This window comes from Dipodomys spectabilis, unplaced genomic scaffold (genome assembly GCF_019054845.1).
Source record: "Dipodomys spectabilis isolate Male_0828 unplaced genomic scaffold, ASM1905484v1 ptg000352l, whole genome shotgun sequence".
In the NCBI taxonomy this organism is placed as follows: domain Eukaryota; kingdom Metazoa; phylum Chordata; class Mammalia; order Rodentia; family Heteromyidae; genus Dipodomys; species Dipodomys spectabilis.
In genome coordinates this window covers 267938-289565 of record NW_024871029.1, presented here as the reverse complement: position 1 = coordinate 289565, position 21628 = coordinate 267938, and the positions used below count along the sequence as shown (strand labels likewise).

At 33.7% G+C, this 21628-nt stretch overlaps 1 pseudogene; it reads right to left on the bottom strand.

Annotated features, from left to right (window-relative positions):
• Positions 1 to 232: 232 nt before the first annotated feature.
• LOC122095476 lies at positions 233 to 1119 on the bottom strand (annotated as a pseudogene).
• Between the last annotated feature and the right edge of the window lie 20509 nt (positions 1120 to 21628).

Genomic DNA, 21628 nt, shown 5'->3' with positions numbered 1-21628 from the left:
GACCATCACTTCTTCTAGGCCCACCATAGCATTCCACACATACTTAAGTCCAAGCACAGAGTGGAGCTCTCTCTTTAAAAACTAAACAGGCATTTTGGACAACAGGTTCTTGGCAGCAGGAGCCTGAACAACATTTATCAAACACTTTGCATTATAAAAAGGACAGCCAGATATCAACTCTTAGAGAAATGAAATGAGACGGAAAATTTCTACAAACTGTTCAAAGTATCTTAAAGAGATTCCTCCATTGCCAGAGATCTTAAATAGCCTCCTGGTCAGTCATCCAGAAGCAATTCTTGACGTAATTGATGAACTTGGCTTCCACTTTGGGGAGAGAACCACCTTTTTCTATACTTGCTTGAATTTTTGCTTTAATGTCTTCTACTGAACTAGGTCCTCTTGGTGTTTTAGGAGTTTTTTCCTGTTTTTTGAAGGATTCTTGACCTTTTGATCTTGGTGTCGCTTGTTTTGAGTCTTTTCCGTTATGGTTTGATTTTTGTGCGTTTTTGGCTGGAGTATCTCGTATAGATTTCTTCACTGGAACTTTTTCTTCTGCTTCCTCGTCATCAAAATCCTCCTCCTCCTCCTCATCAACATCTTCATCCTCTTCCTCCTCATCTTCCTCAGCAAGCTTTACTTTTTTCTGTGGAACCTTGCTACCACCTCCAGGGGCAGATCACTTTCCAGACACGCTCAACATCTTTACATCTTCCTCTTCTTCCTCTTCTGACTCTGCATCCTTCTCCACAGCAATTAAGTTCTGTCAGCTGATGTGCACAAGCCCTGACGCACACATCAGCCTCAGGATCACAGGCGGTGTGATTTCAAAGCCCCCAAGGGACACCATTGGCTGTACAGACATTTTCAAAGTTGCCAGTGTAACCTTAATTGGACTTCCCTCATAATTCATTGCCTCTGCTTCAAAGATATGCAGTTCATCGTTTGCACCGGCCCCAAAACTAAGCGTTCTTAGTGATAACTGTACTCGTTTTCATCATTATCCATCTTGAAGTGATAATCTTTGTCAGCCTTCAGCTCACAACCGAACAGGTAGTTCTGGGGCCGCAGCGGGCTCATGTCCATGTCCATCGAGTCCTCCATGGGCGGCGCAGGGCTAGGGCACACGGAGGAGGGCGGCTCTGCGGCCGAGGGGAGACGCAGGACGGAATCACGCCAAGGTTGTAGTATAATTTTTTGTATTGCTAGTTCCAATAGAGTTTTTAACAATCATGTTCTTAAAAAAAATCAGTATATGTTTCTTCTTCAAGACGAGTAATTACTGGAAAATAAACACTTAATACAACTTCAGTCAATTTACTCTATGATTACCTCTTATAGACTGATTCTATCACAATTCCTCTGGACAGTAGTGTATACATGTTTAAACATTTTCTTGAAAGTCCTCATTCAATTTTCTGTGTATATCTAGTGTATAGAACATATATATTAATATGAAAATTCTGTAGGATATCAAATTTTGTAATTATTTATTTGCTATTAAAAAGTAATACGGGAAGTGGCGCTGAGGCTCAAGTGGTAGAGCACTAGCGTTGAGCTGAAGAGATGAAGGACAGAGCCCAGAGTTCAGGCACCAATATGGACCCCCCCAAAAAAATACATAAATTGAAACATACTAATCACTGGAAAAAGATAATATAGTGTCAACACTACATGATTTTTACTATATAGCAAAGCATATGTATATTATGGTAGTTTGTTACCCTTACATGAAAATTCCTATGAACCATGAATTAACTTATTGTGAGAAAAAAAAGAATCTTGGTATTTGCTTTGAAGAAATTATGATGAACCATTGTCTGGCTCCCTGCAAATGAGAAGCATGTCCTTTCAAACCAATTTTCAGATTTACTGTGATGGAAAAATTAATCTATCCTGATTTTAGTCATCATCTATTTATTTCCTGAAACTGAATTTTGGAAATGAGAAATGCTTCAAAACTAAGTTCATATTTAGTACTGCAGTAGTTTTTGAAATGGAACACAGTAAAATCCTATTTATATGTGTATATATGTATATATTTTTTGTGCAAAAGACCTTAATCTAGAAATAAGTAACAAGGATACTCATAGGATTGATATTGATATCAGAATTTTAAAGATATCCCCTGACTAATTAGCCTAAAATTTTTTTGTTCTCTCTTTGCTTTGTATATCCAAGGAGGAGGTAATGTCAAAATTAGTAGTCAAATAATTATTAATAGGTATTATCATTCTCATTTGTTTCAAAGTCAGTTGAATATATGTTAGATAACACTAGTCATTCCATCATTTCTATGATTTAGGTCAACCTTACCTATTTTGTTTGTTATTTTATTATTTATATATTTAATTGTGGAAATTCCATAAGAGGGTTACAATTATTTGGGCAAGGTAATGATTACTTGCTTTATCAATCATTGTTGCATGCTCATTTGTTTCCCCTTCCCCTCCCTTCCCATCTCCCTTTCCCCGGAGTCCCCTTCCCCCTCCCACCCTAGCCAAAGTTGTAAAGTTCTTTTTTGACACAATATCTTGTACATCTTATTGTTGCAATGGATGCACATGTATCCCTATTTTAACAATTTTTCCCTTCCCACCACAAATTATACCTACATCAAATACAGTGAAAGCAGGGGTTATACTGTGGGGGAGGGACATACAAAGAAACAAAGAATTCACCTTATAAATATCTTAGAAACAATTGCATGAAAGGAAAAAAAATATTTGAATACCTATCTTGGGGTTCATTTCAGCTAACATCAAATTATCTGACCTTTTCTGCTTGTCTCAGACATACACTAGTTACTGCAAATAAGGGAAACCATGACACCTATGTTTCTTTGGGCCTGGCTTACTTCACTAAATATATTTTTTTCCAAGTCTTTCCATTTCCTAACAAATGAGGCATTGTCATTCTTTCTGATGGAAGTATAGAATTCATTGTGTTTATTTACCACATTTTCTTGATCCATTCATCTACTGAAGGGCATCTGGATTGGTTCCATATCTTACCTATGGTCAATAATGCTGCAATAAACATAGTTGTGCTGGTAGATTCAGTATGGTCTTGTTTGTGATCATTTGGGTAAATGCCCCAAAGTGGGATTGTTGGGTCATAGGGGATGACCAATAGACATGCAGAAATGCTCAACCTCCCTAGCCATAAAAGAAATGCTAATCAAAACAACAGTGTGGTACCACCTCAGTCAGTTATAATGACTATAGTCAAGAACTCTAATAACAACAGATGTTGGAGGTGATGGGGACAGAAGGGAACCTTACTGCATTTTTTTGAATTTTTTTTGGGGACAGCCTGGGCGCTGTCCCTGAGCTCTTCAGCTCAAGGCTAGCGCTCTACCACTTGAGCCACAGCGCCACTTCTGGCTTTTTTCATTTTGCTTATGTGGTGCTGAAGAATTGAACCCAGGGCCTCAGGCATGCAAGGTAAGTGCTCTACCACTGAGCCACCTTCCCAGCCCTCCTTACTGCATTCTTGGTGGGAATGTAAACTTATCTTTTTAATTTAAGTGTGAAGGCGAGGTAGAAAGGGAGCATAGTTACATAAGAAAGATAATGAGTACAATTCTTGGGAAAAATATTACTGCCTTCCTCATTTGTTCCTTTCTTTCCCATCTATAATCCCTTCCGCAAGTTTTCAAGTCACATTCAACATATTGTCTAGTTAGTATTGTTGATACACATGTTCTCCCGTTGTCATTTGTCTAACCATTTTCTTGTTATGCGAATCACTGAGTATGTTTCACTCTATATTTTCCAATTTAATGTTATGGCGAACATATAGGCTCCACAAAATTTTAACTTTTGGAAATACATCTCATTTAATAACCTGAGTGTACAGATATTTATGACAGGATGTGATATTAAAATATTATAAAATTTCTTAACTTTTGAACTAGTTTATTCATAATTTTATGTAAATTCATTAAAAGTTCTCTTCTCCGTTACTTCTTTCTTAATCTCTTTTATATCACAGTGTGAAGAAATATGCTTTGTTCTGGTAAGACTAACATGAATTGACTCAAGAATAATGGCCACATATGCAAAATATTGAAGTGAGGTAATAAAATATTTTCAATACAATTACAAAAGAAGTGTCATACATAACACTGTTCCTATGTTCAAAGAAAAAGTAGTTTGGGTTCCATTATGAAGGTGAAAAATGGAAATGTGTGTAAAGTCATAACAGTTACAGCATGTAGTGTTATTTGTGAAAGTTTCCAAACGATGTCAAATAATTAGCTATATTTTCATAAATATATCACTGTCACATGTCTGTGTGACTACCTCAATTCTACAGGTCAGTCGTAGCAGTTTCTGAACACTGAATTCTGTTAAAAATTGTTTGACCTTATCTGTATCTTGAGAAGTCTTATGAATAAGGACATCAATATTTGCCAAACGTGCAGATGATAGAGCACTTAATAGTTATCCAAATAAGGTGATTTGAAGGCAATAGTGTAGGCAGGAATTGGATAAAAAAATTAGTTTAAATATTATTGTAAAAATTAGTTTAAATATTATTAAATAATACTGTATTTGGATTAATCCTGTTAAAATAATGGGACCATCAATGATGATTCCCTAATTAATATAAGAAAATGCTTGTTTTTGCAAGTCAGATGGTATAAGTTGAAACAGGATTGCACCATGTCAAAAGAAGTATTTCAGACACATGCATAAGAGAGATTACACAAATGGTACGAATATAGAAAGGGTTAAGCACGCACACAGTTCATTGCTAAGAAGCAAAACAATGATTTAAACAGTACTTGGACAGTAAACAGACAGGATTGATTTGATCTCTATGTTTTCAAATGTTCTCTTAACACAAATCTCTGGACTGTTGTTATTCTTCCCTCCCAGAAGAATTAAATTTAAACAGCAAATCATGTTCAGTATGAGGTGTAAAATTTGAGTTATCATGGAGTAATTAAATGGTATTGCCTAAGTTTATAACTTGGAATTTTCCTATGTTGACGTGAAGAAAATTGCAGTATTATCTCAGGATAATACATGTGTATAACTACTAACTTTTTGAAGGCCTATTTTACATATGAAGATTTCCCACAATTTCCTCCGTACAAATTTTGACCTTAAAAGTGAATACTGTTTCCATAATTAATCCAGTTCTATTAATTGTGTATCTGAAGGATAAGCAGACAAATTCCCAGAAATATTTAGGTGACTTTTCAACCAATTTTTTATAAAAAATTTTTCAATATTTATATATTGTTTACTGAATTTCATAGATCATAGATCTATGTAATCATATGTGATTACATAGCTTCAGTGTGTTACTATCAATTTTCAAAGCAAGAAATATAAAATATGTTTGAATGTATAGTTTGGAGTTCAAAAGATTGTTCGTAGATTGTCAATCAATAGACAAGCCATTTTATGAGAATTGCCAATTGACAGTGTTAAAGAATAATAGGTCCTGATTTTAGTTACTCTGGATGCTAATTGAGTCATGAAATTCTCTAATGTGGGTTCAAATGTGGTTCAAAACTGATTGACAAATGGGACAAATGTGATCTATCATACATCATAGATCACAGTTCAAAATTATGTCTGAAAATTCTCTGGAAGCTACTGAATATATATTGGAACAGGAAAGTTCATCTAACTGGATAATATCAGTTTTCCAAAGTATAGTTTAATAGTTACCTGTCTTCTATTAAATAGTGCAGGAAAATTTTGCTAAACAGCTTCCTACCAAATATTACAGCAAAATTTGGGGAGTTGATGGAATACTGGGACAGAAATTTAGTAACTGTTTCTAAGATTCCATGATTGAAACAATGTTTTACTGTGTAGTGTCCTGGCATTTCCATTAAACCTAGAAAACTTGACATGACAAAGAACTGATAAAGAGCTGATATTTAGAAAAACTTTGAATATGAGTAACGTTTAGATCTAAGAATAAAGAAATAACATATACGGATACAGTTGGGAAGAATGAAAAGAAATATATGCACATTAAGTTATCCATTAAAGATTAGTAGATTCACAAAGACAACACGAAGCCCTTCCATTAAAAAAAAACATGCTATTTGGAGGGTCACTTTCAATGTCTCCTCTGTTTGGGACCATACTTACTGTATCAATGACATAATCACTTTGCATTCAGGATTTCGGGTCCCTCATCACGACATGAGCTGTGTCAATTGACATGCTCCTTTCTGGCTCAAAGACCAAAGGGAAGATTCCATTTCTGATTCCTATGATTTTCATCATGGAATTCACTGAAAGTGTGGTAGAAGTGTGCGGATGGTGTCTTCTTTGCATCTAACTCCCCTGAACTAGAATCCTACTGTTTATACCTACATAGAAGTTAATTTATATCACGCTTGTGTTGATGGTCTGTTTTATCTAGAGAACTATTTATCTATGGGCTAAAAATATTCCCAGCAAAAAGTAATAACTGGATTATATTGAAGCTACTGAAATAGGGATAATAGAGAGCAATGTATTTTTCTCCTCAATGAACTTTATCCAGCAACAATTGAAGTAATTGCTGGCAAATATAAATACCTTAATAATGTTACCTTTACTTAGGAAATATTTTATTCTCTTCCATTTTATGTGTGGTAATAAAATTGGAGGAAGTTGTTCAGTGTGTTACTATCAATTTTCAAAGCAAGAAATATAAAATATGTTTGAATGTATAGTTTGGAGTTCAAAAGATTGTTCGTAGATTGTCAATCAATAGACAGGCCATTTTATGAGAATTGCCAATTGACAGTGTTAAAGAATAATAGGTCCTAATTTTAGTTACTCTGGATGCTAATTGAGTCATGAAATTCTCTAATGTGGGTTCAAATGTGGTTCAAAACTGATTGACAAATGGGACACAAACATTAGTTGATTGATTACAGTATGAAATAATGAATTCAAAAATGTAATAACAGGCAAGAATTTGAATCTAAGCATCGATATTAATCTTTCAAATTCTCCTTTCAGATAATTTTCTTTATGCTTAATTAGAGGTGATAGTCATTAGGTCCAATATTATGAGATTTCTACTACTGTAGTAAGAAAAATATAAAGAAGGAACTGATATTGATTATTAAATATTAACAAAATATGCCAAGAAAAAAATGACATAAAATATGGGAAGACTCTATCATTCTATGTCTTTTAGAGGGCAAGGGAAACAAAAATATATGATAATATTTTGCTTCATTTAAATGCAATGATGCATTTCCAAAAATGCTTCTTCATGCAATTATTTTGTCTGTTTTGGGTATTGAACTCTATCCCTGCATTCTTTAGTTTAAGGGGAGCTCTCTACTATTTGAAGCTCTCTTTTACTTGTTCATATAAACTAGTTATTTAATGAAGAATTTGCTGCTGCAGGATAAATAATTCCAGCATCCATATCTAAGTCTCAATACTCTCAAAGTTTCCCTAGTTTACACCCAAAAATCTTTGGTATATTTTTAAAGGAAGTTTATTGATATTTATGAAAAATGCTGATACACATTCAATCACATATACTACCCACCACCTTCTATATGTTAGTACACACTTCAATGAAACTTTTGATAATTTTGCATAATAACTTTATATTTTATTACAACTTAGTTGAATTTCATGTGATCTACATAAACCTCTCAATACACTCGAGTTGAAAATTTTATAATGGTAAATTATATTCCAGTAAATTTACATATAGTTTACATTATTGTTGCTTAAATAATGCAGACATATATGTGTATACAAAAATCCATACGTTCACAAATATTTCTCTATATCTTTTACGTGTTTATTTTATAACAGTAACATTAATATTTGTATAAGTAAAATTATATGATATATAAATACAATACTTTTGGGAACTTCTCTCTCTTGGTGTTTTTAGTATTTGCGATGAGCTGTTTGAGAAATCTGAGACTATATTAGGCTTACTTTACATGAATATCAATAAAAATATGAATTAAAAAGTTATTCGAAATAGCCGGGCGCTGGTGGCTCCCGCCTTTAATCCTAGCTACTCAGGAGGCTGAGATCTGAGGAATGCGGTTCAAAGCCAGCCCAGGCAGGAAAGACCGTGAGACTCCTGTCTCCAATAAACCACCAGAAAACTGGAAGTGGCGCTGTAGCTCAAGTGGTAGAGCGCTCGCCTTGAGCTGAAGAGCTGAGGGACAGTGCCCACGCCCAGAGTTCAAGCCCCACGACGGACAAAAAAAAAAAAGTTATTCAAAATAAAGCATATCTACAAGAAAGGCAAAAGACCGTTTTTGGCAGAAAGTAAGTTCTAGAAGTGTGTTTTTGTGAAATTGTCTCCTAATGAAAATATTGATGAGTAATGAAATTAAATAAGTGAAGAAAATAATACTAAAGATTGATTTATTGTGGCTAGATAGACCATAGAAACTGTACTGATGTCTAGGCAGAACAACTTAGAAATAATCACTAGTTGTCTAGATGAAACGTGTAAGATGTCCATTTATATTATTCCACTACTGAATACTCGCACATTTCTATTCAACTGAAGTGTATTCCACCAATACATACTAAAAGGAAGTGGGACTTTGTCTTCCGGTTTAAGGCCAGAAGTGAGCATTTCTGTTGTCCTCTGCGTGTGTGTCTGAGTTTCCTCAGTTCGTAAAAGGGAAGTGGGTTTATGGGCTACATTACAATAACTGTGGCACCACCCAGAAAAAGACACTATACGGAACCAGCTGTTGCTGTGGAAAACCTAGCACTAGGACCTCAGCAGTCATGGGAAGAAACAGATCCTGGCTTCTTTGGTGAATCCATAAACCAAAGGAGACAGGTAACAGTCCCTTGTCCTCTTTTCCTTCTTCTATGCCTTATATATATAAATTATCTCCTTGGCTCTTGTATGTGACTGGGACACTTCTCACTTTCTACCCCTAACATCCCAATATGTAGTTCTTATAAAGTTCTCCGAGTAGGCAGAACTGTTCTATGGGCAAAAGAATGAATTTCTTTACTTCCTCAGACTTCAGAAAATAGCTATTTCCATTCGGACGAACTTGAAATTTACTTCTATTCCTGTCACTTTTATGTGGGTCAAAGCAATCATATGTTTAATATCTTTGGGCTCTGCTTCATGGCCTTTAGACACAGTACTACTGAAATGTGCTACCTATTGAACCACAGCCCAATTCTCAAACATTGACTCTCATGAGTCTTAGTGATTCTTTTCCTTTGTGATACATATCTTCCCTAAGAAGAAGTTTCCTGAATAATATTTCCTATTGACCTTATGATCTGAGTAGGAACCAAGACATACCTTTAATAATAAAAAGACCTCCTTCACATGAGTATATATTTTTAAGAGTTATTAGATATTTATAATAGGAAATTGGAAATTTCTTAATTCAGACATCCTTGTTTTAGAAAACCTTTTCCAAATTCTCTCAAAAGTTGTCATGAGACATCATGCGGTAATTGTTTTCTGTGATGAAAAAACAAATGCCTGAAAAAATTGTTAAGTGCAAAAATTATCCATTTCTATCACTTGCTATAAATGGCCCTAATCTGTGTGTCTAACAACAAAAAGTATTAGAGCTGAATAAGTTCTACTGGGCTATCTTATTACTGAGGAAATCATAACATTTAAGACATGTTATTTTGAAATATTTAATCATATTTTCACTCAGAGAATTTTTCTATCCACAGGACTTGCTGATATTTAACTGTCTGTCACAATGGAAGAAGTTAAACATGTTTGTGCTGGTTTCAGGAAAGTATTTTAAATGGTCGAGTTCATGTTGTTTTTCTGTTTTGGAATCACAGAAGATATATTGACAAGAGCAGAAAGCAAAGGATAATATGATTTCTCCTGGTGGAATCTGAAATTTTAGATCTGCTAAAAATTATAACTGACTTTTGATATGCTAGATTGAAATATAAAAAAGAATTTAAATTATGGGCTTTTTCTAGATTGAAATGTAAGGAAGCGATTAAATAAGGGATTATGCTCTCACAAGATAATACGAGTGAACAGTTCCATTTGACTCAAATGAATTATTATTTAACTAGAATGAATATTTTCATAATACCAAATATTAGGAACTACCTAATAGGAACTTAGAGTACATCAGAAGTTAAATTACTGAGTAATGCTGTCATATTTTGAATCTACATTCTCCAAATAGGGATTCCTCATTAAGTTATAATTCATAAGGGAAATAACAATGAAGATTTGTATTTTCCCCAATATGTTGCTTTTTCCTGCAGTATTTTTTTTCTTTTTCAGAGGAATTGTGGATCCTGAGAGGTTATTGCAGTGTCCCTATGATAAAAATCACACAACCGGGACATGCAGGTTCCCATACCATCTGATGAAATGTAGAAAGGCAAAGTTTCATTGGAACATGTTGGTATTATGTAACTTCTTAAGTTCATGGATAAATTTTTGAGAATTATTTTTAAGATAAATTGTTGGAAATATATGTGAAAGATGTGAGAGTTAGTTGGGCAGAAATATCATGGTGAGATTTTTGTATTTATTCTACAACATCTGCAGCATGTAATGGAAAGTAAGACAATGAAAGTTCAACTTGTATATTGGTAGAGATGTATTTCTAGATCACTATTAAAAGCAGAATGTAGGCAATTTGTTTTGAGTGGACAAATAGGGTAAAGAATGTGTGCCATATTTCCCAAATGTTAGAGGTGGTTTCCTTTTCCTCCCCACTGCCTAATGGCCAAAATGTAAATAAATGACATTCTTAACCATTACATTATTTTGTTAAGATAACACTCTATTTTCCTATAGATGAGAATTCAGTTGGGATACTTAAGTTTTCAGGTCGAGGTCAAATATGATAATATGGAAGATGTATTGTGAGTCTTTTCTATTTTTAGGGTATTGGTTACAAAATTGCACTTCTTAGTTTAATAAAAATTTCACAATATTTGAAGGTTGACACAATTGTGGGTAGAAAATTATTATTTTCTTAATGTAACAGTGCTACAGTAAGTTCCAGAGCTATAGGGAAACAGTTTCTTGTGTTGTGTTTTGTAAGAAAGACACATGTAATGACCTATCACTTTGGATATTTTCTTCTTTTTTGGTCATTCGTGGGGCTTGAACCTTGGGCCTAGGTGCTATCCCTCAACTGTGCAGCTCAAGGCTAGTGCTCTACCTCTTAACCCCCAGAGCCACTTCTGAATTTTTCTGTTTATATGGTGCTGAGGACCCGAACCCAGGTCCTCATGAATGCTTGTTTCCACTGAGCCACCTTCCCAGCCTTGGATATTTTCAAATATATTTTCAATTGCCGTTTCTATGCGTTTAGAAATTGTATGTAAGTAATCCATATTTGAGTAAACATGAGCCAAAATGAATGTATATATAATTTTCTGAAGTTCGATATAAACTTTTATGGAGCCTGGCCCTGGTTCTTCATGAGTGAAATAACATCAACCCAAGAGTTTGAGATCTCTGTTCATTTTTTTGTTTTTTTTTGATGACAGCACAGGCAGCGGAGACCCTTATCTCCACTATCAAATGTGAAGAAGAGGCACCATTGCTAAAATTATAGAAATCGAGCACTTTGCAAAAGGATGCATTAGGATAGCACCTAAACCATGATGTCAAGTCCCATGGTAGGCATGGTCCCCAAAGAAGTCTAAAAAGAAAATTTGAAAATATTTTTTTTCACATTGGAACTTTTGCCAAATTGGCTACTTGTCCCTTCAATGCTTGCCACCTTTTGCTGCAAGATCAATTCAGTAAACACATCACAACTTGTACGGATAAAACTTTCCTTGAAGATGCTGTTGGTAAGCCTGATATCTAAAACACAATTCAAATCAATATAGGCCAGTTTCACCAGAATGACATTCTGATGCTACATTTCTGTTTGCTTGTAGTTAACATCATTGGAAACAGAAACAAGACAAGAGTTCTGAAAATGCATAGCAATATGTTTCCTCTGAGGAAGTCTGGGATATAGGTAAAGTGCTTGTTGATTTTTGTGTATTTTTCGTGATTGAATCTCAACTTATCTCATGCTAATGTATGGTTTCTTCCATTAGGAAACTTGGACTGCATTGTATTCTAATATCAATAACATATATGAAGGTATGCAGTAGTAAATCATTAAAACCCAAGTCAAACGTCTAAATGATTTGATTTTTGCACTGTGGCTAAAAGTCTTTATTTTCAATGTTTATTATCCATGTATATGTTCTTGTAAGGCTCTTAAGTCCATCAATCTTCTCATTTTTCTTTATCAACGTATAATCTTAGAGTCAATCTGATGTTGCACCTCAACCAAGTACAAGTATCTCCTTTTGGCAGAATCTTTAGAACATCCTAACCTATGTTTTGTTTGGGGCACAATTAAATGATCTGGCAACAACAGGTAAACAAAATGATATTTTCTTATGATGCACTCTTCTCTGTCAAATTTGAAAGTAAAGAAATAGGATAAGAGAATAACAATCATTCTGTTCTACACACGCATACATTTTGCTTAATACAAATGAAATTTTTGGATTGTTCTCTTATCTGGTCTCCCTGTGATTGGTGGCAAAATCAAGTAGAGTTTCCCTAGGATCAATAATAAATCCAATCCCCAATTTACTTAAAATCAGAATTATCTTATCTGAATGTTCTTCTCATTCTCTTTTAATCAATTTAAATTAGGGAAGGAGTAAATAATAGTATTATTTTGGACCAAGCATTTTTATTTCCATATTCATCATTTCAGGATTCACTCATCTCATCAATTATGAAAGTATAAATGGAAGTATCTTCAACTGGACTTAAATGTATAAACTAGTGGGTGATTATCTGATTAATGATTATTGTAGGGATAACTACCTGGATTGAATTGTCTCCTGCATTAGCATAGAAATATTTGATGAGATTCTTGAGATGACTTACAATTTGCACTTTGCAAAGATATATATTAATGAAACGTATTTAGAACAATTTTTCACCAGCAATATATACATGGATTTCAAATTTCAAATTTGTGCATAAAGTATGAAAACTCATTCGATATAGCATAAATGGGAAAAAAACAAAATAAGTCTAACTACAAAAGGTATTGTATCTTAGTAAGTATGAGATAATTTAAAGAATTGTAATTGCTAGAATGAACTAATTCTTTTATAGTCACATAATAGATTGAATTTTTTGATTTTATGCAATGTCAAAACAAAAAGTCTTTCTTACTGACGTGGTAAGATATCAAATACAGGCACAAATGAACAGTAATTGGACTTGCTTGGAATTCTTCATAAGCATTTATTCCATTTGGAATCATTCAATGAGTGTTTCTTGTCCATATGAGACCTCATTTCTTTTATAAGTGAGACAATGGATTCTACATGTGTTGATATTTTTAAGTATTTTCTTCTCTGATCAATCCTGAAAAACACAAGCTTATTGAACTTAAGACCAACTTATATTTACAAAAACCTGTCCTCATAATCAGGCCTCATATATTCATCAAGAATGTCCCATACTCACTGCCATTTACAAAAATCTCTGAATTATTTTAATCCTCATCAGAGCCAATTAGATTTTCTTCACTCCCTATTGTAGTATCTTGCATTTTCTCTTTGAAATTCAGAGAGTAATGTGTGATACAGAATTGTTATTTCCTGCACTTCATCAGTTATTTGAACTTTTAATTATTCCATGATACTAATCCTGTTCCCTTATGCTAATATGTATTACTTATGTACTCATAATTTTTGTGGCTTTTAAAAAATGGATGATACTAGAGAGCCTGTGAATTGATGAGAGAATATAAGACAATGTAGGAGACCATTTTACTTTTTGATTTGTCTTAGGTTTATATAATCCTATCTTTTTCATTACTTATATGCAAGCAGGTTTGTGTGTGTGATCAGATATTTCTGTTACCTGTCCATTTGTAGATGCAAATTTTATGTCGGTGTGTGTACAAACTTAAATGGTTATACAACTTTTGTCTACTCTGTTTCAATCCCCCTAAGGTGAAGCATGACATATTACCATGATTTTTGGAATCTAAAACTGAGGAGATTTTTGCCTGCCTTCAACTCTTGATTTTACTCAATCAGTATAAATATTTATCACAAGTTGTCCAGGATATTTTTCTTCTTTGGAAATGAGGATTGAATCCATGTTTGTGCCATTGATAGTCCAGCCTCTTATCCTGGGCTTGATCCCAGCCATGTATTCCAAGTGATGGTGTGCCTCTGACATAGAATCTCATAATCATACATATTTGAGAAACTAACGTTAATGAAAATATGTTAACCTAGGATAATGGCGATTTCAATGTTCATTTTGAAGTCTGAAAATTTCAGTGTTCATATTGAGAGATGACATGCATATGTTTCTTTATGGTTATTTTTCAGGATTGTTGAATATATTTACCTTATACCCTTAACAATGTGATTGTCACTTCACAATGACATTTGTTTTGTCCACACATAAAAATGGAAAAGTAATTTGTTTGATCCTTGGCACATTTTTTGTATTTCTACGTGAAGACATTATCATGATATCCTTTCATAGTTTATTTGTATGTATCCTTTGGTAGGATACATGTATACTTTGGTAGGATACATCTCATGAGATAATTACTCTTTGTCCTTTGTTTTTATGCATACCATCATAATTTTGAAAAGGAGATCAAATTATGTTGATTTAAGTTAATTGCAATATCATTATATAGTAAATCCTCTATAAATTTTCTTTTCTATACAACCACGTGAAGTATTTCTTCCTATTTTCCTGGATGCATGATATATCCATGAATATTTTATAAGAGAGATATTTCAGAACCTGTGCCATTACATCGCTGAGCCTAACTGGGTGGCATTAGTGTAAGATTTGAAGAACTGGACCATAATCTTTAAATAATAGATTTTCCAGAGTCACACTTCAAATGTGCAATAAATTTGAATGTGTACAGACAGAGAGTGTCCAAGCATAATTTGTAAGCTTGTATCCAATGATCAAGTTTCAATGGAAAAGGAAGTTGAAGCAAGCACGAAAGTTTTTGAAAAAGTCTGACAATGTTCTTTTATTAGATTTTGCATATCTCTTGACATGCTAATGAAGATTCTCATTGTTTATAGGCAGAATACAGAAATATATATCTGGACTTTTTCCACAGAAAGGAAAATAATATTGTTTTCTCTTGTTTCTTTTTCTTTTTCTTTTTTTTTGGTCGGTAGTGGGGCTTGAACTCTTGGCTTGGCCGCAGTCCGGGTGTTTTCTGCTCTACCTCTTTGAGCCACAGAGCCACTTCCAGCTTTCTAGTGGTTTTTATTGGAGATAAGAGTCTCACAGACTTTTTTGCCTGGGCTGGCTTTGAACTGTGATCCTCAGACCTCAGCCTCCTGAGTAGCTAGGATTACAGGCATGAGCCAATGGTGCCTGGGTGTTTTGTCTTATTTATTTGCAAGAATTATTCAGTGAAAAAACCATGAGTTCAAACCATTCCTCATTGTTTTTGCTACATTTTGCATTTTTAAATATATTTTGATGTTCACTCAACCAAATGAATATATTTTTATTTCTAGTATGTATTTAGCCTTATCTTGAATCCAGAAGTAAGCACAGGTGTTTATGTCTTTATTGGAATTCACCATATTATTTTGCACATAGACAAGGTAAGTCTGGAGTATGGAAACTTCAGTCATCAAATCGAAATCTACTTTTGTTTCCCTACAGAGAACAAATCATAATTTTTCACTGTCCTTAATTTTGTCTGTGAATATCATCTTCCATTTCATATATTGTTATAATTGTAAAGCTTAATAAATTCATAAGAAAACTTTAATGTTATTGGATCACTTATACAAATCTTATATGAATTATCTGTTCCATAAGAATGACCATGATCATTTCAATGGGATTTTCAACCGATGTTCTTATGTATCTATCTTACTACACAAGATTCTCATCATCTCAATAATTTATGTGTGTAATCTAATCTGAAGGATTCTGGAAGTGTTTTCCAAAGCCTGTGGAAGGAAGGAAAAAACCAGATTTTTGTTTGTATACACAAAATAACACCCAAAACATATTTTTGAGGGGGGAAATGAAATTTCTAAATATAGCATAATTTTCTTCAGAAAATGGGATATTTTAGGACAATAGGACATTCATCTTTTGGAATTCCTCAATATATTTCTAAAATGTTCCATGAAGAATGAACTGTAATTGTCGAGGGCCACAGGAAACCCATTCATTGGACCATATTTGATGATGATCTTCATTTTCAACTTGTGTGAAATTTGTCCTACATATATAGGCCCCCACATGTTTATACGTGATTTGGCACTGTGATCCACAACATTCCTGATGCAAAATGAAATTGTCTTTTAAGCATATATTAAGATGATGCACCATGCCAAAAATAGTTGGTGGCATTCCTATGCAATGAATAAGCTTGAATTATTTGGGTATAGATGAGGAAGTTAAAGATGTAAGAATGTGGCTTATATTTATTATTGGTGTTGAAATGGGACATTTTCTGATTATGGGCAAATTTGTGCACCTAATGTGTAATTTCAAATGTTTCTTGGTTTTCCTTCAGAAATAGTAAGCAGGAATGAACTCTACATTAATTTATGAAGAAGGAAACCTGTAGACTCAGGGAAAGCTGTGCCTTTTCTAGTTTGGTAGGTATGTGAAGAGAGCAGATCTATCAACACATGTCTGTATATAGACAACAAACTAATGTACTTACTTATCCATATTTAAACATGAAAATTAAAATAAATGTACTGATACTCTTTAGTTAAATGTTATCGTCAAGGTGATGTATAGAGAGATTTTGATTATGTATGTAAAGGAGTGAACAGTTTTATTGTCATATTTTACCCTATCCTGCATTTTTTCTTACACTTTATTCTGCTTCAAATTTCCCTTGAGTCCACTTGCACATATCTTGTGAGGAATGTTGTGGCATTGGTTCCTACTTTGTGTTCTATCTCAAACTTTTGTTGTTCCCGTTCTCTGCTCTACTCAGATTAACGTTTATAGAATCTACAGACTACCAAAATAAAACATATTGTCAACAAGGCAGGAACCCTACGAAAAATGAAGGAAAGAGAGCAAGTACACAGAAATGGTTTTTCATAGTATTTTTTTAAAAAACCGCCAACAATGTTAAAACTCTTGTTTCCATATTTTGAAGTTGTTTTTTCTTTTATTTTTTTGCTTACTCCAATCTTCTTGTACATATGTACATAGCAATTAAACTCTTGCAATCCTCTTCTCATATGAAACTGGACATATACAATTTAATATGAAGACGAACCAGGGCGCTTATAATTTATATTTCACTTCTGAAGAAAAAATTATGACCCTTCAATAGGTAAGTTGAAATTGAACCAGGATAAATATAGAAAAATGAAAAAGAATGACAAAAAATAGCACTTGTAATACTAGTCAAATGTCTTTAAGAACTTAAAGATTATCCATTACTCTGTATAAATCAAAGACATCAAGGTAAAGGAACATAATGTGAATGGAAGTAATAGGGAAAAACTAAGACTCCTTAGAACAGGTTGTGATTTTCTTCCTAGAGACGAATAAATGCATCAAGTCAAAGAAGAATTAGATAATATTTATAAGATGATTTCTTTGTTGCTTTGTATGTCCCTTGCCCACAATATAACCCTGTTGTCACTGTATTTGATGTTGGTGTAATGGGGGGAAGGGAAGGGATAAAAACAAATTGTTTAAATAGGGATACAGTTGTACCCATTGAAACAATGAGATGTACAAGATGTTATGGAGAAAAATGAACTTTACAACTTTGGTGGGGCGCAGAGAAGGGATGTGTGGATGAGAGGGCAGGAATAGTAAGGGGAAGCAAAAGAGGAAGCAACAATGCTTGATATGAAATATACTTATTATCTTTGCTCATGTACTTGTAACCCCGTACTATAGTATCACAGTTTAAAAATAATAATAAATGCAAAAAGGAGAAAGGTTAGAACAAAGGTATTGCTTGAACCTGCAGAGCTTCTTCATGACCAAGGACATAGCTATGAAGCTAAATGGAAAGCCAAAAGACTGGGGGAAGATCTTTACTGTCCAAGAAACTGAAAAGTGTCTTAAAGTTGAAATATAATGAAAATTCTACAAGTCAACACACCCCCAAAAATATTCTGAATGATGAAGCAACCCTATGATAAGAAGGCCAAATATTTAAAGAGAGACATCATTGATGGGGAAAGGAGAATGGCAAAAGGACATATGAAGAAATGCTAAATTGCTCTGACAATAATATCAATTCAAATCAAGTCAACATTGAGATTCCACCACATCCCATTAGAATCGCAAAGTCTTATTCATTACAACATTATTTACCATAGGGAAAACAAAAAACCACTCCAAATGCCTGAGAGTAGTTTAATGAATGAAGGATATGTTGGGTATATACACAATGGAATTCTTTGTTTTCATTAGAAAAAAGTGATAGTCCCATTTATGAGAAAGTGGAAAGCCTTAAAAAAATCATATGAAGTGAAGTGCTCCAGACCTAAACCAACATAGGCTCCATGATTTCACTTATTTGTAAAAACTTGTTTATGTCCATTTTAGTCCTAGTAGAGAATCACAATTGCTTCATAGTAATATAGATATGACCATTGAAAATTAGACTAAGGAAAATGAACTCTGAGATATAGTATCAATAGTTTTCTCTTTCTTGATGTTTTATTTAAATGCACTCCTGCTTTTTTTCTTGTCATATTTTTTATACAATGTTGTCACTGCATTTGATTATGGTACACTGCGTATTACATGTAAATTAATGAGAATTAGGCATGGGAAGTAACATCAAAATCTGAGACAAAGGACAAGAACAACCCCAACAAAATAACACATTGGAAATAGAAATTACATCCGTTGGGTGGGGATGGAAACTTTAGGCTGAAGAATAGTGTGGAAAAAATGAACAGTAAGTAAGAACCTTTGAGAAGAAAAGTACTCACTGCCTTACATATGTAACTCTAATAACTCTGTCCATCACCTTTACAAGATTATACTATAAAAAAGAGTATTGATACATACATTCTTCTGAATTCTCATATATATATATATATATACACATATATATATATATATGTAGATAATTAAATGATGAGATCGTAGTACATATACTGACATGCGGAAATAGTTCTGTTCTTTTGACAGTCCTAAAAGCATAGAAAAGCCACAGATTTCCCTAAGTTACCTGGTTCAAGCCAACATTGACGAATTAATATTGAAATCATTTTTGTTCAAATATTTCCTTAGGAATCCCAATACTCCTTTGAAATTTCAGGAGAGACCTTGATGCTCAAATATGTTCCAAGTCAGAAACCCTCAACTTTCACATTAATGTGAGCAAGATTTCTACATGTGAAATTTTCTCATATGTAGTCAAATATTTAACTCTTTAGATTACATAGGAATCCTAATGAATAATAAATATTTTTTAGCAAAGGAGATCTTCCTAAAATATGCTTCAAAGATTATTCCATTTAGCACTAGGAATTTCATGTATCAGGATTGCCAAATGAATTATAAACTGGTGGGGGAGGCGCAAAAACGGGGGAGGACAATTTACAAACAAGTTGAAAACATTCGTCAGATATGGAGTTTTTACTCTAGGATTGGGCATTGTCCCTGTGCACTTCTTCTTAAGTCTTGAGCTCTTCTGCTTGAGAAAGATTTTCTGGTGGTTATTTGGAGAAAAAACTCTCAGGGACATTCCTGCCCATGCTGGATTTGAAGGGTCATCCTTAGATCTCAGCTTCCCCAGTACGGAGGATTACAGGCCTGAGCCACAGTCGCTCGGCTTTTCTTAGTCTTCTCTAATAAAATAACATAGTAACATTGAAGTCATCCACGGGTGTTTAAACAACATTGAAGAAATTTCGTATCATTTCCGAGGAGAAGATTTGCATTAAAATGTTCCATTCAACTTTCATGTTACTTTTCCATAAGAGGAAAACCAAATATCAATGAGGAAGGAAAATAAAAATTTTCAGGGACATATAGATCTAAAATCAATAACACCACTCGCAAAAATGTTGAAGATATTGTAGGACAATCCACTTTTGAGTTGAACACGATAATACTTAATAGCCATTATTTTTCATGTTTAACCATTGCATTATAAGAACAGATGTACCTCGAAAAGAGTACTAACATTTACATCTTTAAGATTAGACATTTTCTACCGACTATTTCCTGTCTACATTGTGAAAAATATTTCGCATATAATATTCCCTTTTTGAAGACAATTTCTTTGAATACAATTATTTTCATTCAAGACTGGACAAAACACTATTCACAAATCCTCACTATCCCACATGTATCTTCCTAGTCCTCATTAAGAAACTCTGAAGTAGTTCCTGCTGCCTCCCAGTTTAGGTGGAAGAGTCTGGTAAGTTTTGGATACAAAGCATCACGGTGATAAAAGCTTCTTCATATGAGTAAATGTCTTCAGTAAGTGATCGAGAATTTTGAGGGGTCATTATGAAGAAAGGTCATCTACTGCCCTATATTTACCCAATTTTAGGTCTAGCTTATAATATATAATATATATATTTCTGATTTTCTGTTCTTAGGCAACCTGCCATTAAAAAGAAGAAAAACCATACTGAGAGAGAAAGTTAGGCATAGGCAAATAGATATAAGCAGTATGATCTTTTTATATGTGAGTTCAAAAAGATAGTAAGCCCCCCCAAGTGTTCAATTCTACATAACAATAGTACAGTTCTCAGGAATTCTAAAAGGGAAAAGATAGAGCATTCTGTGTGTTCTTTGCTTTTAACATTTGATCCTTCAGGGAACCATTCATTTGCCATACATGGGATAATGTTCAATAAACTAAGTAATAGTGAGAAAGAAATTATGGTTCTATGAATGATAAAGTTGCTGTATTCCCATCCCAAAGGCACACTGGAAGCAAATTACTACTGCTGTTGAGATACCTACTTGATATTAGCTCCTCTGTCTCCAGAGCAGGTTTCCTGCTCTGCGTGGTGATCTTCTTTTCTTTGACACACATAAAAAAAAAAAAAGAAAAAAAACCTCAATTTTTTTTAATCTTTTAGCATGTGCTAGTTCATGTTCTTCATCACCCTCTAGTACATATATAACATAATTTGTTGTCTGTTTCTCTACAGTCAGTGGTTTGGAAAAATATGACAGTGAAGTCCTGAACTCAGACCTCATCTAGCACCTAAAATGAGTACCCGTATCTCACATAGGAATGGTTGGATATATCTTAATCCTAAAATTTGGGGACACAATCAAATACTTTCACAACAACAGGCAACAGAAATGCATTATTCATCTGAAACTCCTTTAACTGTGTGAAAAGAAAATAAACAAAGAATATCAAAGATGAACAAACATACTGTTCACAATAAACTTTTTCCCTCCTACGTAGAACATTTTGGATTGAACTCTGACTCTCTAACTGAAGAAAAACTTTATAAGTGGGGTCATAATCACTATCACCAGATTTTATTTTATTTTTTTAATTTTAATTTTTTGGGAACATACTGTACAGAGGGGTTGCAATTACATGGGCAAGATAATGAGTACATTTTTTATCAAGCATTGCAGCCTCCTCCTTTGTTTACCATTCACACCCCTTCCC